General features: G+C 45.3%; 1 protein-coding gene across 1 annotated transcript in view; it reads right to left on the minus strand.

Moving 5' to 3' along the window:
• The window catches only part of TNR (tenascin R), a 391,950-nt gene extending 376,755 nt beyond the window's left edge, over window positions 1-15,195 (minus strand). The window contains exon 1 of the mRNA XM_032838745.1: window positions 14,716-15,195. The gene's annotated coding sequence lies outside the window, so the exon portion shown is untranslated. The remainder of the gene's footprint in view (window positions 1-14,715) is intronic.
• Window positions 15,196-25,204: the final 10,009 nt, after the last annotated feature.

The raw sequence follows: 25,204 nt of genomic DNA on the forward strand, positions 1-25,204 counted from the left end.
CCATCTCTCGGTTACCTTCCAACGTGCCTTTTCTGTGACTCTCAGACTTTGCATATGCTGTTCCTTCTCTGGTTAATGGGGTACCCCAACCAGTCCTTCTGCCCATCCCCTTCCCCCCTGGAGCTGTTCCTAGACATTAACACTTCATTATGTTATGAGGTAGTTACCTACGTTCATGGCTTCCCCTCCACCCTGACCAGATTGGAATGTCCTCAAAGACAGGGAGCTATGCCTCTTTCAGCTTCAGCCATTAACAAAAAGCCTGGCTCGGAGTAGGGCTTTAGTAACGACTTGTTAAAACAGAAAATCCTGGGTGGCTCAGTCCGTTAAGTGCCTCTGGCTCAGATCATGGTCCTGGGATCCTAGGATGGAGCCCCACTCTGGGCTCCTTGCTCAGCGAGGAGTCTGCTTCTTCCTCTCCCCACCCCATCCCCACTCATGCTCTCTCTCACTCACTCTCTTTCTCTGTCTCTCTCAAGTAAGTAAATAAGATCTTTAAAAAGCATTTTTAAATTAAAAAAAAAAAACAGAAACAGAAATACTGGATGAGGGCCCATTCGTTCATTCATTTAACCAATTTACTAAACACAGCGGTCCGGGCTAGAAATCTAAATGTTGAGTAAGACGAAGTTCTTATTCTCACAGAGTTTACATTCTGTTGGAAGGAGACCAACAGCAAGAAAAAATCAAATATGTTGGCTGGGGATAAATGTAATAAATAGAAACAAAATGGTAGAGTGACAAGGAGAGCTATTTTGTTTATTTATTTTTTAACCTCTTCCTAGTTCCTCCACCTCCCAGCCCTTGGCAACCACTTTGCTACTTCCTGTTTCTGGGAGTTCAGCTTTTTTTTTTTTTTTTTTTTTACAATTTCATAAATAAGTGATACCATGCACTATTTCTCTTTCTCTGTCTGGCTTATTTCACTTAACTTAAAATAATGCCCTTCAGTTTCATCTGTGTTGTCACAAATGACAGGATTTTCTTCTTTTCTAAGGCTGAATAATATTCCTGTGGGTGTGGGGGTGTGTATTTCACAAGTTCTTCATCCTTTCATCCATCAGTAGACACTCAGGTTGTTTCCATACCTTGGGTACTGTGAATAACACTGCTGTGAATATGGGAGCGCGGCTATCTCTTTAAGATACTGATTTCATTTCCTTTAGATATATACCCAAAAGTGGAATAGCTGGGTTATATGGCAATTCTATTTTTAGTTCCTTGAGGGGAGGCACCTTCATACTGTTTTCCATGGTGGCTGCACCAGGTTATGTTCCCACCAACAGTGCATAAGTCTCCCTTTTCTCCACATCCTCACCAGCACTTACTACCTCTTATCTTTTTGATGATGGCCATTATAACAGGTGTGGGGTGTACCTCTTTGTAGTTTTGATTTGCATTTCCCTGATGCTGAATGATGTTGAGCATCTTTTCATGTGTCTGTTGGCCATCTGGATGTCTTCTTTGGAAAAATGTCTGTTTAGGTCCTTTGCCCATTTTTAATTGGAATCGTCCTTTCTTTCTTCTTTCTTTTCTTTTTTTTTTCTTTCTTTTTTTTTTTTTTTTTTTTTTTGCTATTGAGTTGTATGGGTTCCTGCATATTTTGGATATTAACCCCTTATTGTATATAGGGTTTGCAATTATTTTATCCCACTCCTTAGGCTGCCATTTCATTTTGTTGACAGTTTCCTTTGCTGTGCAAAGTTTCTCAGCTTCTTATAGTCCCACTTGTTTATGTTTGTTTCTGTTGCCTTTGCTTTTGGAGTCAAGGGGAGCTATTTTAGATAAGATTATTAGGGCAAGCTTCTCTGTGGAGGTAGCATTTGACATCACTTGCTTGGTGGGCACGGGATCTATTTTCTTTTTCTAGTGGTAGGACAGGGAAGAAGCTTGTCCCTGTGTAGTGCTGTGATGAGGGACTCAGATTCCCAAGATCGTTGCCTGGGGAGGCAGGAAAGCCAAGACTATCTGGCCCACAGGAAACTTGGCTGTCATAGCATTAAGCATTAATCTACTGAGGGAGCCATCTCAGAACACACTATAGAAATGAAAGGACTTGAAAACCTGATGCCACAGCCTTTGAGAGATACCCCAAGCCCTGTCCAATTCCCATGACATGCTGTAGAGCCCATGGGAGATGATTTTGTCTCCTGTGTATCTGGGCAGAGAACCTTCTTGATCTTTGTGATTTCAATTACCAGCCCAATCACAGCACAACGGAGAGGCTATAAAATGATTAAATCCAAAACTTCAAGATTTGTGATCTCAATTCTGTCACTTACCACCTGTGCTACATTAGACAAGCCACTCAAACTACAGTAATTTCCCCATGTATAAAATGGGAGTAATTAATAAGAATCATTTTGTTTACCTTCACAAATGGTTGACTAAATATAATAATATATAATCATATTATGAAAATTATGAAGCACAACAACAATATAAGATGTTATTGCTACTGGGAAAAGGTAGTCAACATTTATTGAATACTTATAAAGTGCCCAGGAGCCCAATAGATGTTGCCTTATTCAATTTTCACAAAATTCCTAAGAGGTATTATCATCCTTTTCTTAGAATCAAGGAAGTAGAGGCTCTGAGAGATTGAGCGACCCCAGCTGGGACCTAAGCTCAAGTCCACTGTCTTCAGAGCTGAAGCCCTTCTCTCCAGCTCTGTGTCTTCCTGCCTCTGGATGATTGGCCCAAGCTTGGGATAGAGTCTCAGCGCTGACCAGAGCTGGGATGTGTGCTCCCCCACAAGTTCCTGGCCCAGCCTCTGTGCAAGAACGAAACACCAACCTCTAACCAAGCCTGCACTGGGCTGCCCCAGCCTCCTCAGTCCCCAGCGCTTCTGCTCCAGGATGAACCTGCCTTTGGGCTCGGTCTGCCACACTCCCTGGAGCATTTTGGGGGTTGGAAAGACTCTAAGCCACTGCACAGCCCAGCTGCTCCTTCGGCTGCCATTCTGCCACCATCCCCATCTCTGACTACAGAGCGGAGACATAGCAAGGCTACATCCAGCTGCCCAAGGCCCCCAGCCAACACTACCCGTCTCTCCTACCATCATCAGTGGTCCTGGCCACCACTGGTGTGCAATTTACATTCTGACAGCTGGACGAGAAGTTCCAACAGGAACAAATCTGCCTGCCGTGCTCCTCCCAGCTGGACCAATCATTTGAGAATCCCTTATGGGAGTCTCATCTTGCACAATGGCAGAGAAGAGTTAAAAGAAGTAGCCCACAAGTGAATGGGTAGTTACAACTGTGGCCCAGATAATCCCCAAAGTGGATAAACCACAAAGTGAATGAGGCTTTTGTGGATAGATGAGAATTGACACCACCTTCTCCACCTCGTGAGATTGGATGAAGGAAAATGCATTTAAGAAAACTCACTTGCCTTGAAGCTGGATTCTTTTCTCATCCTGAAGGAGTTAGAGGAGGCTTTGTTGAAAAAACAGAATGAAATGACTCCCCAAAGGAGGGGGAGTGAAAGAATGACAACACTGAACCCCCAAGAGAAATAATGACTGCTTTGGTCTTATTTTTAAACCAACCTTTGTGATTCAGACAAGTTTGTGAGGACTAGGATTCTTCAGTTTTTTTGCATCCCTTTTTCTCTGTCTCTCTGGCAACAGAGAACCTGGGTGTGGTTTCTGAGCGATGCTCAGGACAGCACAGTAAGTAAGTGCACAGAGTTCTTGGGTTCAAATCCTAGTTCTGCCATTTATTGTATACCTGCAGGAAAATTAAGTAATCTCTCTGCACCTTCATTTTTCCATCTGTAAAATGGGGATAATACTTCACTCAAAAGCTGACCGTATGGGGTGCCTCGGTGGCTCAGTCATTAAGCATCTGCCTTCGGCTCAAGTTATGATCCCAGGGTCCTGGGATGGAGCCCCACATCGGGCTCCCTGCTTGGCAGGAAGCCTGCTTCTCCCTCTCTCACTACCCCTGCTTGTGTTCCCTCTCTCAATGTGTCTTTCTTTGTCAAATAAATAAATAAAATCTTTTTTAAAAAGGTGACTGTACAAATTTATTAAGGTTTTGATCATTGCCTGGCAATAGTTTTAATCATGTAGGTGTTAGCAATTATTACACTACTGAAAAATAGTCATGGAGTTATTTTTGGATCCAGCTGGTGATTGATGAATCCAGGAGATCTCGAACATTCTAGAAGCACATCTTGAATAACCACTCCCTACAACTCCTACCTCTTCGCTGGCAGGGTCTGCTCGGGCAGTTGCTGAGTGTAACTCCGGGGTGAGGCGCAAAACTTCGGAAATGAAAAGGCTCTTTCCCTTCCTAGCAGCCTTTTGCCATGGGCTAATAATCCCTTGCACAACATTTGACCTTAAGAACGTCAAAGGAAAAGGGCAAACATTTCAAGGAGCAGGAGTCGGGTCTCCTCCCAGGTTCCCCACTGGGACAGAGCTGGGGATGTCAGGTGGGATCCCTGGCCTGTCAAATGTGGTCTCCAGGGGCCCACAGGAAGAGAGAGAGACAGAGAGAGAGACAGAGAGAGAGCGACAGCACTCTGTACCGTTCACTGTCTCCTGGGCTACCACCACAGAGAAGAGAGGCTGCAGAGGGCTGGGAAGGGACCCCTGTGGGGTCAGAGGGAGGATGCTGCCAAGGAAGGCACTCCAGTCCTCGTCTGGTGGCTTTATTTTTTTTTTCCCTCCCAGTCTCCAAGGATGGCTGCCTGAGTCTCATTTTCACTAAATTAAGCTGATAAAATACAAATGGAAAAGGGGCCGGGGTGGGGAGGAGCATACGGCACACTCCTCCTCCGCGTTTAATAACTTGTGCACTGTGCCTCAGACCGTTTTTAATAACAGATGGACAGATAGTGGTCTCCTCCCCACCCCCACTTGGCACAGATCAGGGTCCAGATCAACAGCACCCTTCCCTTTCCTCCAGAATATTCCACTCGGTCCCTCCCTTGGATGGAGGCTGACCCAGGAGCGAAACCTATGCCGTGGGCATGATTTTGCTGACCTTCTGAGGGTTAAGTCTGGAAAGGCACCCCTAGGAGCCCAAAGATGCTCCCCAGGGAACTGTACTCCCAGGTCAGCAGCCTTTCTGCCTCTGAGCTTTTCCTAGAGTCAGTTATAGGGATAGGGACAGGGACAGGTCCCACTGTAGAGGTGATCGCAGTCATCCTTCCTCTGAGTGCCTGCAGTGGGCGCTCTGGCCCAGAGGCCTGCGTTAAGACCAGGAAGAGCAGGCGGCGAGATGAAAAGAGGGGAGGGTGCCAGTCCCTGCTGGTCTTCCCTATGTACGTGTTCCTGCGGCCAGTTTCAGGCGATGCCTCTAGGGAGAATATACTTCCAAGTAGCCACATGACCCTGATCTCTACCCTCAAAAGTCACCTTTTCTGCCATGGACACTTCCATCAAGAGAGAACTGTAGGGACTGAAGACCTTCTGCGGCCATTATGGGCCTTCATCCACATAATGGCATCTCATTTAATCCACGCAGTGGTTCAGAGAGGTAGGAACTGTTTACTGTATTTCATGGGGGAGGAAAGTAAGGCTCAAAGAAGTCAAGTGACTTCCCCAAGGCCACACAGCTGGTACACGGCAAAGCCAGGATTCAAAGGCTTGTTTGTCAGGGTTTCACGGAACAACGCTGCCAGCCCCACGTGGACGGTAAGGGGTGGCAAGACAGGCAGAGTGGGGGTGGGAAGTGTGGGCACAGGCCAGGTAAGGGACAGGTCAGCGAGGGCTTTGCCGTCTCATCGCCGTATCCCACCTGGAGCTCCAAGGAGCAGAATCTGGCAGTTTCCGAGGTGGATGAAAAAGCCAACCTTCCTCAAATTGTTTTATTTAAAAGCCGGACTCCTGACTGTTTGAAGCCGCTTGATTTTGGCAGTGCTTTTTCCGTTCTCTCTTTTTTCTTCGCTGCTTTTAAACAACCCTCAGAGATAAGGGGAAGGCGCCGTTGCTGGGGGCCTGGCTTGCAGGTGCGCAGACCTGCTTCTCCCACCTCTGCTGGCCCCGCAGCTGGGTCCCTGGGGAGGGAGGGGCGAGTTCACACCGCCCCGCTTGGGGGGCAAAAGGCGGCAGGCCCTCAACTGCTCTGCTCCTGAAGTATAGATACAGATGAAGTCTTTTGCTTTTCTAGTGAGTTTCACCAGCATTAAACTTCATTTATATCTCTATAAATATATACGGCTTTGAACGGGAGGCTTTATGGCTGGGTTTATAAGTTCCAGCTCCCATGGCACACGCTTGGTCACCGTGAGGGAGACAGCCCCTTTATAGACAGCGTGGCCTCTGCCCTTTCGGACTTGACCTTGTGCGGGGCTCTCATCTGGTATTCCGGGCCTCATGCGTCTGCCGGCCGGGCTCCCGGCCCTTGCCCTCTCTGCACCTACCTCCCGGCTCACAGCTGGCCGGGTGGAGGGGCAGGGGGCTGTGGGCCAATTTCCTCCCCGAACCTGTCCCTCGGCCAGGGCCCCACGACCAACCTGGGTATAGGCTGGAGAGGCTGACAAAACCAGGTTTATTAAGGTATCTGTTTTACAGAAATCCATTTAGATAAACAGACCGTCCACGCAGATGCCGGCGCTCAGTGGTTACGGGATTTACAATTCTTCACGAGACAGGCGGCGGCTTCTCTCCTGATGCACTTGGGGAGATAAATTCAAGGTAATCTATATAAACTCAAGCCTTTGAAATTGCACACCGTCAAAAAATTCAAACAATTACTCTAGCCCAGTCAGGAGGTGGCTGGCTGTTAGATGTTCTTCTTATGGAAAACAGAATTATAAGGGAAGGGAAAATGTTTCATAAATAAAACTCAGAATGGCAGAAGCATCTGGAGGGAGGGAAAGGCAAGGGAAGAAGAATCCAAAGGTTCGTGGTCCCCCAGCTGAGTGCAGAATGTGGCTCAAAAATCCAGTCTCTCCTTAAAGCTGAAATTAATTTTGATCCAGTACAATTTCCAGGCAATTAATTGGCAAAAGGCAGCTTTCAGATATTTTTAAATATCAGTCTGCCAAGCTCTTGGTACTGAAGCAGGAGAAGAAAAAATAGCCAACACATGCTCTTAAAATCAAGGTGATATAAAACATGGGCCAGCCCAGACCATTAGCACTTGAGAATGTAAAATCCAGGTCAGCCCAGATAATTGTTAGCCTGTTAAAACACAAGCACCCCAGACTGCACCCAGGCCCCAGGCCTCAGGAATTTGCAAGTGGCTCAACCATTCATGGACCAAGCAAGTCACTGTCCTAGACATGGTACTTCTGTGCCGTTTAATTTTCATAAGAACTCTTTAAAGATGATCTGATGGATTCTATAGGTGTTTGTTTGTTTGTTTGTTGGTGTGGGGAGGATAGTAGAGAGGTTCCTGATGAGGAATTCAGATTAAGAAGGGTTAAGTAATGGCCCGAGGGCACAAGTTCAGACTTGGCGAAACAGGAATTTGAAGCCAAGTTTCCTGGTCATAACTCCCCAGGCCTTACTTGAAGCACGCGTGGCCCAGAAGGGGAGAATAGGGCTAAAACCAAAGCTGCAGAAAACAGTGGAAGCAATGGGGCTCTATTTCAAAAAGATTGAGTTCAAAACTAGTCCTGCCACCATCTAGCTGTGTGTCCTCGGGCAAGTTATTCAGCCTCTCTGAATTTAGATTTGTTGCCCTCCATCTGTTTGTTCTGTCCACTATTTCAAGCCCAGTTTCGCAATGACCAAGGTCTCCTTTTCTCATTTGGCTAGGGGCTTTCCTTGCCCACCTTCCCCATGGGTTCTTGTAAGGATTAAATAAAGATACATTCAGCAGCTAGCACAGAGCCCTTCACATGGTGACCTCTGTTAAATGAAGTTATTTTCTCCCATTATTGTGAGAATCAAGTAAGATACTGTATTGTTTGGCCTGGTAGAATGCCTGGCCCATTGTGAACATACCATAAATAGCAACTGTTATTAGTATTGTTATGGTGGTGTTGTTATTATTTGACTAGGGAAACAAATGTAGGAATTCCTAGACTCAGGCTGAGCAGAACCAACAGCAAATGAGAAAGATTTATTGAGTTTTGCTGTATCTCAGGCCCTGTGTTGGGCTCTTTCAGCCCTAATAGAATCAGCTAAGTGGAAAGGCACCTAGATTTTTTACATATAAAGATCAGCAATAGGGGGAGAAGCATATGGGAATAGCCCTGTTTTTGCCTCATTAAAACTGCACCATGTATATAAAAAAAAGTTTAGCAATAATGCAAGATGTGAAATTCCTCTGAAGATGCCTAAGATGAATCCTAACAAAGCCATCACTAATTGCCAAAGGAATGATAAAGGCAATATAAGAAAGTGGTTAAGGCACAGACTTTGAACCAATCCTATCACTACTTAGCTGTAAAAAGTTGAACAAGTCACCATGCCTCGGTTATTGTGTCTGTAAAATGGGGATAACAGCCTATGTCGCAGTGTTTTAGCCACTAAGTGATACAAAATGTTTATTTATTGTTAGCAATAACAGCAAACATTTATTAAGGGTCTTCTCTGTGCCATGCACTTGGCAGAAGCATGTAGAAAGCACTCACTCCATGTTGGCAGGTGTTATCATCAGGCAATAGAAAGATACAAGTTGCCAGGGCCCAGAAATATGTATTTTAGGTGAACTAAAATCAAAGACCAAATTCCAGCCCAGAGACATTGCTAAGCTGTTGTCAAATATTAGACATTCTGGGTTGATACTGTCCCTGTATCAGTGTTCGAGGCTTTTCTTTCTTTGTCCCTTTTATAACCATATAGTATGAAAAAGACACATCCAGACTGAAAGAACCATGAGCTCCTCATGAATCCTGGTAATAACATTTTACTGAATCATCTACAGCTAAAACATAAGGTGTGATTGTAAGACCCAAGTGGGGGTGAGTTTGGAAGTGCCCTGTTCTCAGGACAGGGGTACCTTAGAAGATCAGAACTAAGATCCTTCAGAAAACCATAATGAGTCTATCGGCTTATTTGTCCTTGACCCCAGAACTCCTTCTCCCATCATGGAGTCTCACCTTCTAATGCATAAACTGGAAAGGACCCAGAAATGTGCCCACAGCATGAAGACTATGTCTCCCCCTACCTCCAAGTATCTCCCTGGGGTAATCAGGGGGGGAATAGAGCAGAGTTTAGGATCCCAGTCTACTTGAACTGCATCTGTTGTACACTTAACAATGAGGGCCAGAGTACATGAATCACACCCAACTGAAAAGGGCAGCGGTGGGGGGAAGGAACCAACCCCCTTCTTTTCCTTCTTGATTTGCCTCCAGAAAACCACCTGTGTGGTTCTCATAGGGGAAAGGGAAGAATTTCAACCCTAGTGGAAGCTATGACCAGACAGCTCTTTCCCACTTTGTTGGAGAGTAAAGCAGAGGCAATTGACCAGAATTAAAGAAGCAGAGGAGTAAGCAACCCAAATGTCCATCAATGGACATGGATAAACAATGGATAAATGGATAAACAAAATGTGGTATATACATACAATGGAATGTTATTTAGCCTAAAAGAAAAGGAATGAAGTCCTGAAACATGCTGCAACATAAATGGACGTTGAAGACATCATGATGAGTGTTATAAGCCAGTTACATAAGAACAAATATGGCATAATTCCACTTATAGGAGGTACCACGTCCAATTCATGAAGACAGAAATAGAGTGGTGCTTACCAGGGGCTGGAGGGAAGGGAGGCATGATGGAGAGTAATGGGTATAGAGTTTCAGTTGGGGAAGATGGAAACATTCTGAAGATGGACGGTAGTGATGTCTTACCCCAGGGAGATACTGGGAGATAGCGGGAGCCATAGCCCTCACCTTTATCAACACATTTCTGGGTCTTTCCCATCTTATGCATCAGAATTATGCACAACAGTGTAAATGTACTTGATGTCACTAAACTGAACTCAAAAATGGCTAAATTGGTAAGTTTTATATCATGTATACTTTATCACAAGGAAGAAAAAAAGGGAAAAAGAAGAGGGTAAGGCTGTTTAAACTCCCTTTGCCAACTGACATACTGGTTACTTGCTGTGTTCTAAATAGATCAATACAGGTCTAGTCCAAAGTCATATTTCAAGGTAAAGATGTAGTGATCCATATATACCGTCGGAAATAACTTTTTAAAACCTATTCCAATTTCCCCTTCCCACTGAACTTGTCCTTAAGATGAAGCTCCATTTAGGTGGGGAATCTCATCTGATCTTTTTTTAACACAGCCTGCAGTTAACAAGGCAAAGCCGTGTCTCTACACTTCTCCCAAATCATCTACTAGAATTGGCTTTGTGGAAATCATTCAAATTTTGAATTTCTGCACAACTTCTACCTAGACATTACAAAACCCTCACTGTGACTCTCTTCTGACTTGCTGCGGCCCAGTGGCTTAGCACCCTACACTCCACGCTATGGGATCCTGGCTGGGGCCTGGAGTCAGCTCAGGAAGGAGACTTCCCATGAATGAGCTGGCTGGATGCATTCTCTGAGGCTTGCAATCCCAGAAAGCAGAGTTTGGGAAGAAGGTGCTCGGTAGAGTCTCTGAGTGAAGGAAGGAAATATGTATGTTTGCCCACTAACCACATAAACTGTTCTATGACCTACTTAGACAAATTTTGAGGCTGGCCAAAGTCCCTGATTAACTGCCAAAAAGTCTAATCTTTTAGTTGAAGACCTCCTGCTCAAATTGCACACAAAATGCCTCATCTCCATCCAACATTCCCTGAACACAGAGCATCTACAGATACAGAATGGGAGAAAATTGAACAGCCAAAGTGACAAGACTAATTATGTAGGGGGTGTCTATATGTGTATTTTTTTCCCATCAAAGTCATCAAAATCTCATTATAAGTTCATTGCTTCTCCATGGTAAAATAGAAGAAACTCTCCAATCTAGCCTACAACCAGAGATGGGAGAGGTACTTGGGTGGCTCAGTGGGTAGCATCTGCCTTCAGCTCAGGTCCTGATCTCAGGGTCTTGGGATGGATCCCTGAGTCGGGCCTCTTGCTCAACAGGGAGTCTGATTTTCCCTCTGCCCTTCCCCTTACTCATGCTTGTGCTCTGTCTTGCTCTCGCTCTCTCTCTCTCTCCCTCTCTGAAATAAATAAATAAAATCTTCTTAAAAAAAACTGCTTAAAAAAAAAAAAAAAAAACCAGGGATGGGACTGGAATGGAAATCTCTGAATGAAACTATAAGAGTATCATGGCACCTGAGTTGCCCCAGAGTCCTCTGGTTCTAAAGCCACTCTTGAATAAGTAGGAACAGCAATCTCCTTAGCCAAGACCTTTGTGGATGGGGCTGAATTTCACGGTGTAAGCACTATCACAATGACCTTTCCTTATCACTCTCCCTAGTAAGTTCACACAGGTCCTCTTTCCTCACCTCACCCTCCTGGAGCCCAGATGAGATGACTCATGACCAGCCACCTGAATGCTCAATTCCAAGTTTTTAATAGAAATTTTAACATCAACTCCATGCACTGTACCATCAAATAACAGTTCAGTTCAGAAGTAGAGACCAGCAAGGGCTTCCCTATTTCCTATTTGGTTTTGACTGTGCCTTGCACATGTGTACACACATACACACACACTCACTCACACACTTGAAATGGCCTTGTGACTTCCCAACCCCATGACCATAAACTTGGATGAGGACTACACCCCTCCCCCACTCCTTTAGCCACCCAATAACAATAACCTCAGACCTCTTAAATGTTCTCTTGAAACTCTACTATAGTCTACATGACACATCTATTAAATAACGCATTAAGCAATATATTTCCACTGCAAAAAGTAGCAGTGAAAGCCATGGTGAGAGAAGTCAGAAAGTGATGAGGGAGGGAAAGATTGATCAGAAAGAAGAACAAGGGAAATCTTGTATATTGTGTTTGGGATAGTGGCTAAATGGGTGTATGAAGTCATCAAAACTTACTAATATGAATACTTAAGATCAATACATTTTATTCTATGCAAACTGTATCTGAATTTTTTTTTTAAAAAGTAACAGTGGCACTCTCCAGACAAAAGAGTTGTGGAGAATAGGGCAGGATGCCAACTTTTTCTTCCCCTTCACTTTTCTTGACATATCTCATCTCCCCCAGATCTCAGAGGCAACCCGGAAGAGTGTCCCCTGCTTCATGAGTGAGGACTAGACATGAGAAGACAGTGGTTTTCTCTCCAAAATGCTTGCCAGAGGTGAAGGCTAGGGCTGCCAAGGGAGCTGAGGTTTTGTTTGTGGGGAGGGCTTGTGTCCAGTCTCCCACTCCTCTCTCAGGGTTTCTGTAGGTGCTCAGTACTCGGCCCTCCTCTGTTCCCTAGTCATCCTCCCCACATTCTGAGTACTCAATGCAACTGCTCCCAGAGAAGGTTCAGAGGAGAGAAAACTCATCAAATACCTAAAACCAAAATATCTATGGCAACGTGCCCTGGAAGGGTGCCTTTAACTGGGATTTCTAGGACAAAGTGAGTGTGGAAATCAGGTGCATCATCTCAGTTCAGCCTAGAGGTCACCAGATGGGAGTTCTTGTTGTTTATGGTAAGCCCAGAGAGGTCTTCATCTGGCTCCCAGCCATCTTCTTGGTTGAGAACCTAAGGATCGAAACACCTTGAGATTCTCTGGATTCTCTTTCTTCACCAGGGAGAAGCCACTGTTCTACACTGAGTTCACTAAAAGGTCTCAGTTGCAAATCTGTCCACCGGGGAGCAATACATCCTGCTCTCCCTCACATGAGCATTTCTGCATTTCACAGGTGATGAAATATTAGAAGACCAAAAGTTCTATTTCCTTTCCACTTTTGCTACCCTCTAGCCTAGCACTTTAAATGCCTATGCCTCCCCATTTATTAAATGGGCCCAGAAATGACACTGAGCACTTCTTTCAGAGAGAACTTAAGGACATTAATGAGATAATGACCACTAAGTATGGTGACTTCAGTAATAAATGGTGGCTTTGGATAGGGTCCACGGCAAGGGCAAGAATTTCTTTTAAACCATCAGGGATATGTCATGCAGAAATCTATCTCCTTTCTCGCTCAAACTGGAAGATTTCAAGGATGGGAGGAGTTGGGAGAGTTGAAATTTCAATGAGTCAGTGTTGGTTTCTGATGCTCTTTGTCTATTTCAATCTCTTTCCCTACCATTAAAACCTCTGATTTCACTATTTTGCTCACTGCATTACACTTCTGGCCATTCTAGGGAGATGCCAGGGTTTCTGGATTCAATGGCAAGCATAGTAAAAAAAAAAAAAAAAAAAAAAAAAAAAATAGTGCCATTTCACTCAGGGATATGTCTCTCACCCAGAAGGCTCCCCAACCAGAAGCAGAAAGTATTTTGTTCAGTTTGGAGGAGGGGCCCAGAATGCTGAATTAAATAAAAAGACAGAGTCGCCACCTTAGAGTTCACTGGGGATCGGAAGGAGTGAAACCACCCATTCTGACTCTCCTCTTCAAGAAAGTGAGCGGAAGTTTAAATAATAAGGTTGCTCTTATCAGAAGTTCCATCTCTTTAAAATTCCCTTGGGCTGCTGTTTTCAGGGAAACATGGATGATTGAAGGAAGCCCCCAATACCACTTGTTGAATGACCCCACCCAAGCAGTTGTGAGTGAGACTGAAGAGCAGGGGGGTACAGGCAGATAGTGTCACTGAGGCAAAACCAAGGCAGTTGCAGGGAATTGATTGAACATATTTCTGAGGGGCAGGAAGCAGAAGAGACAGAGCAGTACCTTTCAAAAAAAAAAAAAAAAAAAAGGTAGGCATGAAGTTAAAGCAATGTGAGTCCATCTGTGGAACCTCTCATTGCTGGAGAACACAGCACTACCCCAAGCCCTTTTTGAGTTCAGGATCAGTCCAAGTTCACTTCTGCTTTCCCAGACATATGGAGACAAGCCTTTCTCCTGAGCTGTCTTTCACTGGCAGAAAGAGGGCAGAATAGATTTTGTCCTCTTTCCAACCACATATAGTCAAACATGACCAAAAAAAAAAAAAAAAAAAAAAAAGTAGGGATCACGTCTTGCCTTCTTGTAAATGTAGTATAATCCACATTGGCCAACCTCTGTAAAGCTCAAGACACTGACACTTTCCTACCACCATGAAGTCAGGGGATCACAGTCCCCCAAACCACCCCAACCGGCTGCTTACCTGTTGCACCTGCCCACTTGCCACGGATTCCCACCAGGAGAAAAAGTAAAAGGTCAGGCTGGGCTTTCTCCACAGCAAGAACCCAGAGATCCTGGGGCAGCTGACATTTAAAAAGCCACCTCTTCCAAGCTCTCACAGAGGGGCATAACTTTTAACTCTACCCCTGCTCCCAACCCCCTCAGTCTTCCTTTGCAACACTTTCCCTCCATGGTTTGTCCGGAAAGAGTTAAAGAAGGTGTATGGCTAATTCCCCAAACCCTCCCTCTTATCTACATAGGAAAAGAACAGCTCTACACAGAGACTCACTGGCAATTTAGCTCAGACCTCACCTATCTTATGCAACAGCACACACGCACACACACACACCCTTGAAGGCCAGAGTCCACGGCCCCCTTTAATTCGGTAGACACAGTTTTGCGCCTCTCTTTTCCCTACACAGAACCCAGCTTCAATGGCAGCGGAAAGATAGATGTAACCTTCGTGCTAAGCGCCTTGCAGCAACACACAGGGACACACAGGAACCAAAAATGCATCTCATAGCTCTCCGTGGTGCTGAAATCACGCTAGCGAGGAAATCGAAGGAGCAAGTGCGCTGAACTTACCCGGCTGAGGGTGGGCGGCAGGGGAGCGAGAGGAGCTTCCTGTGAAGAGAATTCTTGTCTGTGCGGGCTGGAACCAGCTGATGCGCTCACCTAGAGAACCCACCTCTCTCCCTTTTCTTCCCTTCCTCCTTTTCTGGGAGGAAGAGAGGAGGCTCCAGGAAAGAAACGAAACCCAAGCTGACAGGGCTAGAGTGGAAGGAGAAAGAGGAGGCAACAAAAATAAGATTAAAAAGTCAGGTGGCTTTACTCCACTGGTGGTAATTCCTTGGGTCAGGGGGACCCCTCTTCTCTCGTTCTCGGTGTCTGTGCCTTTCTCTGTCTCTGCGTGTTGAGCCAACAGCTCTAGCACAGTAGGTTCCTGCCTCTGACGTGAGAGACAAGGAAGCCTGGGACTGCTTTGCTGTCTCTCTCTCACGCGCTCTCTCTTTTCCCCTCTTGCTGAAATTTCAGCAGCATGATATATTTTTTTTAAACCTTCGTTTTTTCCATCCCCCTACAAGCGGCCCCCTAGTGGACAGAAAAGAAAAGCATCCTGAGTCCTTTTAAACAGTCCAGATTCAGACACAGGAGCAATCCCCCTACTCACAAACTCCTGCGGGCTGCTTCTGCACAGATAGGGTCCTGCACAGCAGTCTTCCTTCTGGCCAACCCAGATAGGAAGAGAGAAGGAGGCAGAGGAAGAGGGAGAAGGCAGGAGCTTTCGCAGATTCTTTGTCCACAATTACAGAAGTAAAGTGTGGAGCGGGGTATGGGAAGTGGTTGGGGAGAGAACGCTTTTTGAATGATGAGTTGTGGCGGGGGAGGGGGGGGTCTCAAGTGCTTTCAGGTCCTGACTCGGCAGAATGACATCCTTTGAGGACTCAGGGTCAGCAGCTGGGGGAACTCTGCTAATACTTACAACAACCCAGAACTGGAGTGCTGAAAGGAGGCAGTGAACACAGGGAAACGAGAAAGTATCTAGTCACCACCTCGTTTGATGCCCTAATATGGCTTTTTTGAAAGCTGGTAAGAAAAATATATGGGAAGCCTCGGCCTGGGGTATCTCTGAGATGGAGAGAGAAGCGACCTCTTTGAGCGTCTGTAGGGAACTGTGGCAGAGAAGAGCCATCAAGGGGCTATTTCTCAGAGGCTCCTGAGGGATGTCTTACACTGCTTTTTAAGTGTATAGTCTCAGAACCTCCTGAAAAGAGTCCTAGTACCTACATCTACAAAGTTACATTCCAGTTTCAGCTTGCCACTCACTTACTGGATATATTGTTTCTTTATGGCTCAATTTCACTATTTGGAAAATGTGGGTAATGCTGCCCCCTCCCTACTGAATAGAAATGCTGAGGGATTGGAACGGTTTAGAGACACAGAACCGCAGAATTGGCAGGGAATTTAAAGGTTGTCCTATCAAAACACTTTTCTTATGTTTAATTTATACCTAACAAATAATGATGGCTAGCATTTACGAAGTAGTTAGCCGGTTTCAGGCACTGTTATAAGCTCTTACATGTATTAGCTCATTTAATATACGTAATAACCCTAGAATGCAGATGCTATTATTATAGCTTTATAGACCAGGAAACTGAGGCACAGAGGGATAGAATGTTTTGCCCAAGATCACACAGTTAGTGACCAGCAGAGGGGGTGCTGAAATGCAGGCCATCTGACCGCAGAGCTTAGGTTATTAACCTCTATGTACAATGAATATGCACTTCAGACATGACAGCATCTGAAATAAATAGAAGAAAGAACCCTAGCTATCATTATTTTGCTTATGATAAAGTGTCTAGATTGTTGTAATAAATTTATATGCCGCTGAGTTTTTAAAGTAAATTATTTACAACCACGGGTGCCAAACAAACTGTGGAAATTGCTATTACTGATGAGAATTCGCTAAGAAAACTAATTCTCCTGGTGTTTTGGGTAGTTTCACATATACAAAACTGGCTGTAAATCTCATGAAGTTGGGAACTACTGGGCTTTAAAATCAGTTCAGAAGATCCATTCGCTCGATTTCTGTACCAAAAAGAGACCATCGCCGAGTGCCAAACACAGTACTGGGCTGCAGCTAGCAGTCTGATGAGCTGAGTTGCAACGCACTCAGCTAATAAGCACTCGGCGAGCTGTTGACATTTTCTTCAGACTTTCAGAATTGTGAATTCCTTACCTAATGTGGCTCACTCTTTCCTGACTTTCTTTAGATCAAAAGTGAATGGAGCAGGACAAAGATGGGATGTGAGTGTTAACAAACCAGAGTTCCTGTTCTCATAGAGTTTCCAGCTCCTCCAAGTGGGAGAGGGGAACAAGAAAGACCATTCAGTTCAAGGTGTCTAAGTGTTGAGATATGGTCGAATACAATGGAATAAAAGAGCACATAGAGAAAACAGCCAACCTGATTTTTGAGGATGAGGGTACGGTACTTCCTGAGGAGTGGGGCGTCTTAGCTGAGGCCTGAAGAATGAAAAATTATCTCAGCAAAGAGTGGGGGAGATAATTAAGTAGAAGCCACAGCGTGTGCAAACTTGGAGGTGAGAGAGAACACCGTGTGGAACTTCTATTTATAAATGGGAAAACTGAGGCTCAGAAGTTAAATGGCTTGAACAAGATCACACACCTAGATAAGTGCAGAACCCAAATTAAATGCACATGTATTTAACACTAAAGACATCCTGTTTGTGAAGCATCACATTCTCATCTCTCATCCCTGGAAGTGCACACATGCTTTCAGAGGGTGTTTCAATAAAATGCATGCAGTAACTGAGTTCTGATGTGGCTTCTGCAGAGAGCTGGAAGTGTGATCTGTTAGATAAGAAGGCCACAAGAAGGCAGCAGTCAGTACAAAAACAGGAGAAATTCAGAATGACAGAATGTTTCATGTAACTTGTCCTGAGCAAGTCTTCCTGTTTCCCAACCCATCCCTCCTACATAATTTCTGACTCTGCCCTCTCTACCTTCCCAAAGTCTGTTTCCCAGGCCATGGTGAGATAGAATGATATGTTATTGTCCTTTCCTCCTATAAGGATGTAAACTTCTTAGAGCTAAGACGGATTGCCTTTCAGGAGGCATCTGACAATATACCGGGGGCTCTTCTAAGGTTCACTAAGTCTCCTAGGTTGAGGGAAAGAGTAGAGTGTATTGGACATAGCTTCTTCCAGTTAAGAGATACTATTTGGGAGGCAAATGGCCTTGTTTTTCTTTCTTACCCCAAATCTTTTCCCTCTAGCAGAGGTGAGGACCCTGGGCACTTCATGTGAACTTACTGTGACTCTTCCCTTCCCTGGGCAGAAGTATGAGCTGTGCACCCTCACACTGAATTTTAAGAGACCATTCACTGCCACATTCTGTAGGTAGAGGGCTCAACCGTGATGACCTGTAGGTTGGGAGCCCAGGAGTGTTAGGCACAGCAACCCTGGCAGTATTTGGCTCCCCTAAACAAAGAAAGAGCTCAAACCAGTCAGAGTCCCACTGTTGGAGAAAAGAGGACTAGAGTATTTGGACAATGTCCCACAGAATCCCACAGAGCTTTGTACGCCCTCCTACAGCATAGCCCTTGACCATGTGGGGACTAGGGATGCAATGTCTCAGAGCTCACAAATCAGGAAGCAAATATTCATCTGAAGAAGCTGCCTCAAGGACTAATTCCCAGACCCCTAAAGTGATGGTCTAGAGCTAGGCGTTCCTTCCAGGACCCACGGAGAATGGAAAGAGAAGAGAGGAACAGATGCCAACAGAGTTTCCTGATAATGAGGACTTTCTAAAAGTGCCCCAACTCAGGAAGGATGACTACTTCTTAGGACACTGTAGGGAGATTTAAACATTAGTTCAGTGGTTGGAGTAAATAACTTGTCCAGTTGTCCATTCCATTCCTTCCAGCTCAGATAATGTAGAATTGCATTGACCTAATGGCTGAGGGATTTGTTTGCAAAGGACAAGTTCATGATTTGGACTTCATTTTCTGGGAGGTAAAGGGAGGAATTCTTAAAAAAAAAGAAAAAAAAAAAACCATGAATGTAATGTAGCTCCAAAGCTTACCTCACAAGGAGATAGAGAAGTCCCTGTCTTCCTACAGCTAGGGCTGGGCTTGGGATCAGTCCCAGCCTGACTCAGCAGGCTTTGGTGACCTCACTGCACAATGGGGGTGATGTCTGGAAAGAGTCCTGGAGTGTTGGCTGACTTCCATAGAGACAGAAAGTCTAGAGTTTCAGCCACGCACTGGCTGGGGAAGGGAACATTAGGAAGTGGTCCCAAGAAGTTTTAAGAGCACGGGTGGATAGAAAAATCCTATAAAAAGAGCTTTTCCCTGCAAGAGGGGGTGAGGTGGTAGGACATTTACCTGAGCTGGAGAAGAAAGTGGGGCAGTTGGGTGATCCCAAGGTCTTGGCAACCCATTGAAGAACTAGGATCTGCCCAATGTGTTAATGGAGTAAGTGGGAAGGGACCCTTACCCCAATCTTTTTCCTACTGTGTGCCACAAGATGGCAGACACCATTATGGTAGAATGTAGTATATATTACTCTGTCTTTCCCCAACCTCATTCATTCTCTCTCTCTCTCTCTCTCTCTCTCTCTCTCTTTTTTTTTTTCCTGGAACGAGAACTTGCCCATCCTCTAACACAGGCACTACCCTGGACACCTGATCTAGACCTAGACCTAGACCTAGCCAACCCAAGTTCCCCGTCTAGATACAGTGAAGGGTTCAGGGTTGGGCACATGTGCTAATTGGCAGGGCCAACCAGAATCTTACTTAGTAATGGGGAAAGAAACATTCTTTTTCTAATGGGGTTGTCAAACAGGGACCATGTAAGCATGGCATTGATCGTAACCCTCTTTGCTGACCTTATGGAGGAATCCCATCCACGGTTAAAAACAATGACACCAATGCCCAGCAGGAAACAGCCAATGACAAGGAAAGAGAGAACCCAGATATTGTCATTTGAGCCCCTACATCCAACGAGGCCTGAATCTCGTTAGGTGAGCTGATAAATTCTCTTTCCTTAAGCTAATTTGTGTTGGGTTTTTGTCAAGCTGTCTTAACTTCTGAATCCTCTAAGTCTCCCAGGAAAATTCAAATTCCTCTTAGGGGCATGCCGTCAGCTCGGGTGAGAAACATCTAACTGGGAATATGAGAACAGAGAGATGCTTAGAACATAGGAGCAAGAACAGGATGGGGGATGATTGAAGATGACATTAGGGCTTGCGGAGAAAAGATACACATTTCCTTCTTCAACAGTCTGCTGAGGACAGATGCGATGTCCGAGTTCTTTTCTTGGAAAGCGTAGAGAGAAGGCCCAGTGACATGATAAGGCAGCCATTTCTGCTTCAGTGTAGAAAATGCAGGACATTGGAAGCACGGGGTGAGTCTACCCCAGAGCCCGCATTTGTTCTGAAGCCTGTGTGGTTACCTGTGCATTTCCAACTGGACAGACTCTGTGCCCAAACTGGTCATCAAGGCCATCACAGGCTCTAGTGCTCAGCTTGTGGTGTGCCCACTTGGGTGAAGGTGATAAGTCAGGGACCATGTCCATCCATCCTTGATAAACCTCCTCTCCTCCACACCCCCAGACCCCCTAGCATATCCAGCTAGGAACCAAATACCTTCTACTGCCTTGGCTTCTCTCTGGGCACAGCTAGCTCAGAAGGCTCTGAGCTGAGGCCTGTTCTGGGGACCTACAGCCCTGCGCCTATACGAGCAAGTCTGTGCTATCTTGCTCAGAGGCAGGAACCATCCCCCCGCCCTCCTGCCGATGCCTCAGGTTTGGAATATAGGTTGCCTGACCAGCTGCACCCTGCCTGGGGAGGGCAGGCTGCTGAGTGATGGAATGCTAGCCAGGGAGGGATGCGGCTGGGCCCCTGGCTCCCCAGTCTGCCTGCCAGCCAGTGGGAATCGTTATCTACACCAGAGAGCGAGCCAGGCTTCCCACACTAAATTAGCAAGAGCAGAGCAGATGTCTCCCTTCAGTGCAGCAAAGGATGAGACAGGAGAGAGCTCACGTCTTTCCCCTTTCCTGTAGACAAGGGCAAGAGTCGGGTCCTAGGGTAGGTGACTTTCCCTGGAGTTCACAGACCACATCATGGCTGGGCAGCCTGAGGTCAAAACCAGCCCCACCACCCTTCTGCCTGGGGCATGGGTTTCCTTCCTCTCATTCTGTCTTGAGCCCTAGTATTCATTTCCTTGGAAAATGGAGGCTTTATTTTAGGTCTTGTCTTTTTGGAGTTAACCATATTAGAAACTTCAAGTCCTTCCCCACATCCCCTTCCCCTCTCTTCCGTGAGAGAGTTCTAGTCCAAGAGGCTAGGTGTCCTCCCTTCTCCAAAGCTGTCCCCCTGCTGCTTTGCACCCTAGCTCCTTATCAGCAGGATAGGTGGGGGAGGAGTGGCGGGCCAGGGACCCTCCATCATCCTCTGTTACTCAGCTCTGCAGCAGCTGAAACCTCCCCACCCCCGACAGCCTAGCTCACACCTCCCTCTCCTCAGCTGCATTAAGTAGACAGTCAAAATGGAAACTTGTTCCCACGGTGGCCAGCCTGGATTTGAATCCTTGCTCGGACACTTACACTCAGCTTGAACAAGGTACCTTTCTCTTTGGTTTTCATGTATGCAAATTGGGGATAATAAATGTACCTTCACCAGAGGGTGGCTTTTCAGGTTGTGTGACCTCATTCACGGAAAACTTTAGAACAGCACCTGCTAGCTATTCCTCCATTCATGCTAGCTATTATTCAGCAAACATTTTTGAATACGCACAATTTAAAAAAAGCCCTCCTTGCTTTTAGCTTTGGCTGGTCCTGGCTTTATGAATAAATATCCTTTCTGGGTACAGCACCTGCCCGCTTGGCTCCCGCTTGGTTGGAAGGTGATAGGACACTATGACTTGGGCTCTGGGGTCCTCATCAGGCTCTGCCTCCAGGGACATCTGTGGCCTGAAGGAGGTAAGAGCTCAGGCTTGGGGTAGATGGGGCCCTGTTTAAATTTCTAAATTATTCAGAGAGTGCGCAGCCTCTGGCTAGTCCCTTATATGTATCTCCACATCTCCACTCCCTAAATCCAAAAAAAGGGGGCATAATAATGACTCCCTGTCCATGGTGTTGTATCGATCGAATGAAATAACAGATGAGAAACACAGTAGAAACTTGGCAGCTGTCTCTTGAGTATCTCTCTCACTTGCCTGCATGTGCCTGACTTTTCTCTCTCAGTGCTGGAATTCTACCCCTCAGAGAGGTCTTTCCTGACATCCTCTCACCTGCCAGTGGTGTCACCACTTTCCTGAGCCCTTCCTAGCATTATTTTGTTCCACCCCCCTTAACACAAGCTGACCCGTTACAGCGCATCCTTCTGTCTGTTTATGGGCCGATCTCCCAGGGCACTGACCACTCTCCACGATGCCAGGACCTCTGCCTGTGTTGTGTGCCCCAAAGCCTAGAACTGTGCCAGGTTCTTGCAAACAGGTGCCATAAGTATTGCGGCTTTGGCAATAGCCTAGCCATTTTTAGCCCCCTCATCCTGGGGCTAATTGCAAGCACTAAGGTTTTGAATCAGGCAGAACAGAATGTAAACCTTCTCTTTTCCACCTGAAGAAATGTACTCTGAGCTCCCATTTTTTCATCTGTGAAATGGAGAAAATAATATTTATACCAAAGGGTTATCTTGAAGATTAACTGAGGTCATGGTGCCTCGAACAGTGATTGACAGACAGAGAGAGCGCATTAAATCCTTGGTGAATGAAAGCGACAGAAGGAAAGAGACGGAAAGACCACAGGCGCTGGCTCTTTATCAGATCTCCTACCTCCAACCTTTCTGTCCTCCCTCACTTCCTCCTTTCCTTCCCCTGCCTGAAGCTGGCTCGCTGGGACTCCGGCTAATCCTTCAGCCATAGGGCGTCAGTTTCTCAGAGTCCCTGCTGGCAAGAGCAATCTGGATCAGCCTGAGAAGTTATTACCCTTTAAAGCAAGGGTCGACCACTAGTTTAGCTCAAGTGCCACAAATAGGAACAAATTTTGCCAGTGGCACCAGAGTGGCCAAAAGAACATTTTTCCAATTTTCAGAAAGGTGTCACCAGCACCCATTGGCACTTTGGCTGCATGCTTCATTTTTCTAGAAGGCCTTTATAATTTATTTCCAGTATCTCTTTTCATCTTTTTTATCTACTGCTTTTTTTTTTTTTTTTCTAGTTTCAGGGGTAGAATTTAAGGACTCATCAGTTGCATGGAACACCCAGTGCTCATTACATTAAGTGCTGTGCTTAAAGCCCATAGCCCATCTAGCCCATTCCCCCACCCACCTCCCCTCCAGCAACCCTCAGTTTGTTTCCTAGAGTTCAGCGTCTCTTATGATTTGCCTCCCTCTCAATTTTCATATTATTTTATTTTTCCTTCCCTTCCCTATGTTCATCTGTTTTGTCTCTAAAGTTCCACATATTTGTAAAATCGTATGGTATTTGTCTTTCTCTGACTGACTTATTTCACTTAGCATAATACCCTCTAGTTCCATCCCATCATTGCAAATGGCAAGAGTTCCTTCTTTTTGATGGCTGAGTAATATTCCATTATATATATTATATATATATATATATATATTTCCATAGTTTGGCTATTGTGGACATTGCTGCTATAAACATTGGGGTGTACATGCCCCTTCAGACCTTCAGATCACTACATTTGTATCTTTGGGGTAAATACCCAGTAGCACAATTGCTGGGTTATAGGATAGCTCTATTTTCAACTTTTGAGAAACCTCCATACTGTTTTCCACAGTGGCTACACCAGCTTGCACTCTCACCAACAGCGTAGGAGGGTTCCCCTTTCTCCGCATCCTCACCAACACCTGTCGTTTCTTGAGTTGTTAATTTTAGCCATTCTGACCAGTGTGAGGTGGTATCTCATTGTGGTTTTGATGAGTATTTCCCTGATGCTGAGTGATGTGAAGCATTTTCTCATGTGTCTGTTGGCCATTTGTATGTCATGTCTTCTGCCCATTTCTTGACTGGATTATTTGTTCTTTGGGTGTTGGGTTTGGTAAGTTCTTCATAGATTTTTATCAGATAAAGAACTACCTGATAAGACATTTGCAAATATCTTCTCCCATTCTGTAGGTTGCTTTTTAGTTTTGTTGACTCTTTCCTTTGTTGTTCCAAAGCTTTTTATCCCGATGAAGTCCCAATAGTTCATTTTTACTTTTGTTTCTCTTGTCTTTGGAGACATGTTTAGCAAGAAGTTGCTGTGGTTGAGATCAAAGAGTTTGCTGCCTATGTTCTTCTCTCAAAAGGAGAATTACAGAGTAATACCTCTGATTAACTTGCAAAAATTCTCACCAAGATACTAGCTAATAAGGTCCAATAGCACATTAAAAGGATCATTCACCAGGATCAAGTGGGATTTATTCCTGGCCTACAAGGATAGTTCAATATCCACAAATCAGTCAATGTGATATCTGCTCTTGAGTCAGGAGTCATTCCCCAACTCTCTTCTGTTATACCTCTCCCCTTTTTATGGCTCTTGTCCTCTTCTTCTTTCCTTAAGAGGCAAGCTCCAACAAGTTCTCTTTATTCCAGTCTTCTCCCACCTTCTTCCCACCCTCCTTTGTCTTCCTCTCTCCAAGTAGCTAGAGTATGATTCCAAGACGTAGATACAGAGGAAGAAGAAAGCCCCTGCATAGAAAGAAAGCTTCCTTATCATGGGAGACAGTTGACCCTACTGGATCCCCATTGCTCCCTATTTCAACCATCAGAGTACAAACTATGGGTTTGCTCTGCCATGGTATTTTCTACAACCTTCTCTCCGTAGTAGAAAACCTTGTATGGTTAAAACAAATACAAAGGCAATGTGCTCTCTGTGAGGCTTCTGAAAAAGATCAGAGTTGTTGAGTCCAGGCTAAGTTTATTTTGTAGTCTTCCTACCCCCATTCAAGAGTCAGTCTGTGAGAGTTCTGTAAGCCACTACACAGGTGGCTTGAAGAGCACAGGTTCTAATCTGGGTCCAATCAGGGACCTGCCACTCTCCCCAAGGTCAGTCCCCCTCCCCTTTATCAGCTGTTTAAAGCAGCATCTTGAGTGTATATTTCCTCTTTCCAAAAACGAGAACAATTATTTCTACACCAGGCTCTGTCCCCCTTAGAGTGTGTTCTAAGGATCGGATGTGAGTCTGCAGGGGACAGTCTGGGCATCTGGGAAGGAATGACTCTCAGAAATAGTCAATAAAGTCTTCCTGCTTTCCTCACTGTTATCACAGGTGGTTGGGGGTCTGGATCCCCCCCACCCCGTCAATTTGAGGGTAACTTAGATACAGAGAAGAAAGTCAAGCCCCATCTGAAATAACTTGTATTTTCTCACTTGGAATAGCAAGCACTGTTGGAAAGTATACATTCAACAGCTGAAATTCAGATTTTTTAGTGTCTTTGGCCTCATAGGCAAACCATCCCTTTGTGTATCAGCATCCCAACTTTACACATCCTCTCAGAACTACGCAAGGGCTGCATCTCCAGAAAACATGTGCTCCTGGGGACTTTGT

This window comes from Lontra canadensis, unplaced genomic scaffold, assembly GCF_010015895.1.
Source record: "Lontra canadensis isolate GAN:19392208 unplaced genomic scaffold, GSC_riverotter_1.0 scaffold106, whole genome shotgun sequence".
NCBI classification, from domain to species: Eukaryota; Metazoa; Chordata; class Mammalia; order Carnivora; family Mustelidae; genus Lontra; species Lontra canadensis.